This window comes from Buceros rhinoceros, unplaced genomic scaffold (genome assembly GCF_000710305.1).
Source record: "Buceros rhinoceros silvestris isolate BGI_N320 unplaced genomic scaffold, ASM71030v1 scaffold809, whole genome shotgun sequence".
Classification (NCBI taxonomy): domain Eukaryota; kingdom Metazoa; phylum Chordata; class Aves; order Bucerotiformes; family Bucerotidae; genus Buceros; species Buceros rhinoceros.
In genome coordinates this window covers 12430-14559 of record NW_010433009.1, presented here as the reverse complement: position 1 = coordinate 14559, position 2130 = coordinate 12430, and positions in this window count along the sequence as shown.

The following is a 2130-nucleotide window of genomic DNA, read 5'->3' as shown; positions in this document are numbered from 1 at the left end:
GAAGTTTATGGACCCTGGCAGCTTAGAGTAAACAACTGGATTCAGTAATCTTAAAGGTCTCTTCCAACCAAAATGAGAATTATTCTCTAATTCCATTGTCCTCTATGGAGTAAGTAGGTATCCCATGTTGTGAACATGTATCATTGTCCTTCATTATTAGAAGATGCAGAATATTAACAGTGGCCTAAACAAAGCCCAAGTGAGCAGAGATGGTGCACTCTTAGGTATAACAGGCTGGTGGCACTGGGTATGAGTCTGGTCCAGTGTATTGAATGACCAAGCCAAGTGTTCAAAAATGCTTCATTTTCTGAAAACATGATGGACATTGCAAACAAAATAAATAATTGTGGGTTTTACATGCTAATGACTAGCAAGCAAGGTATTTAAAGATTAACTCATTTGTGCACATGGCCACATTTTGTTTTCAACTCTTACCTTGCATTCTTATCTAAGTCCATTTATGCCTTGAAAGCAATTTCTCCTTTTCTTACTTTCTTACCTATCAGAGATTTGCACCTGAAATCCGAATGCCTGGTTTGGATTCTTATAGAACAGCTACTGCAATGTTTTTCAGAGCTCTTTTATGATTGATTTTTATTTGACTTTACATTTTCTGCCCAGAGAGCCGTGGACAGCTCTCTCTCCTAGGAATTACCATCATTTTTCAGGAGGAGGAAAGAAGGTATTTCATGTTTTTGTGTTTAATAAGTAAAATGGGATAATTCATAAGCCTTAGGATAAATCATACTTAAAGGAACTAGATCACATTTTGAACTTTGAGTTTGGTCTTGGCAGGTTTGCAGAATGCTAAGATAGTCCTTTAGTGGCCAGGAAGCTACTCTTCTACACCAGGATTTTAGTGGAAAGTTATTCAGCCAGTCAAATAGAAATTTCATATCACATCTTACAGATTTTAATCATTAATGATACTTGGCGCAAAAAAGCCACTGCGTGCCGTAGATGAAGCCAATAAGACCTCAGAGGTGAGTGGTCCGTTAGAACCTTGCTGCATGGTGGCCGGATGTCCTCCATTATCTGTCTGTCTGAAGTCAGTTATAACTGGTTTTCATTGGTGTAAAAAATATGTTAATATGCCAGCTTATTTTATATTGAGAAACCAAAAAGGCCATTTTGCCATACAGCAGATTTGTGTAACACCTTCAGATTTTTGTTTAAAATTGCACTGTCTGTAGCTAATTACATGAACTTGATTTCTCCCCTCAAGCACAGCTCTACATTATACATTTAAGCTGTGTAATTAGTCATTTAGATAATAAATTGGTTTTCTATCAGTCTGGTTTGTTTGTTATTGCTAATGGAATTATTGTAACATTGGGCATAGTGAGTATAGGAACTCTGTTGTTTTACCTCATGTTTTAAAAACTATTCCCCGTTTGTGTTGCATACCAGTTGTCACAGTAATGATTATCTGCAGGCAGGAAGGCCAGCTCTGCTCTAATTGTAAAGCTTTTATAAAACCATTATGCATTAAATGGTGCAAACTACTGTTATGCTCCAGGATACTGATACTTTGAAATATCTTCTTGCCTGAGAAACGCTTTGTAACTATGTTTGTGAAACTGAAAACTGAAATTTTCAGAATTAATCAGATCTGGAGATCAAATGCTACCTTCATTCCTACTTACCCCAGCTCATTGAAATTGTTTTTTATTATGGAACTGTGGCTTTTTCACTTTCATTTGCTCTCTGAGATACCTGTATACAAATCTGTATACAAAAAAAAATCAATTCTTGTAAATCTTCAAACTAAGAGCAGACTTCTTTCTCTTTCAAAAATAAACAAAATTTGCCCCACATTCTTTAGTTTAAATAGGAATACCTTCAGCATATGGCATTTTATACATGTATTTTCATCCCTTTAAAAGCCAGACTGTTTCAAACTATCATCTTTGCTTTATTAGCACTTGTAATTCATGTTTTCGATCAGTAAGAGACTTGGGGCTCTTCTTCAGTTGAGGAAGAGAAAGAAGAATGGACCTTGGATAGTTTTGTTGAGTGTTCCTGTTGTTTCGCAGTTAGTTCATCTATTCAGCCCTCCTTTACTGCAGGGGGACTTTGGATGAAGCGTAAAATGAGAGGAAATAGGCTCTCTGGCATGTTCCGGGGAAT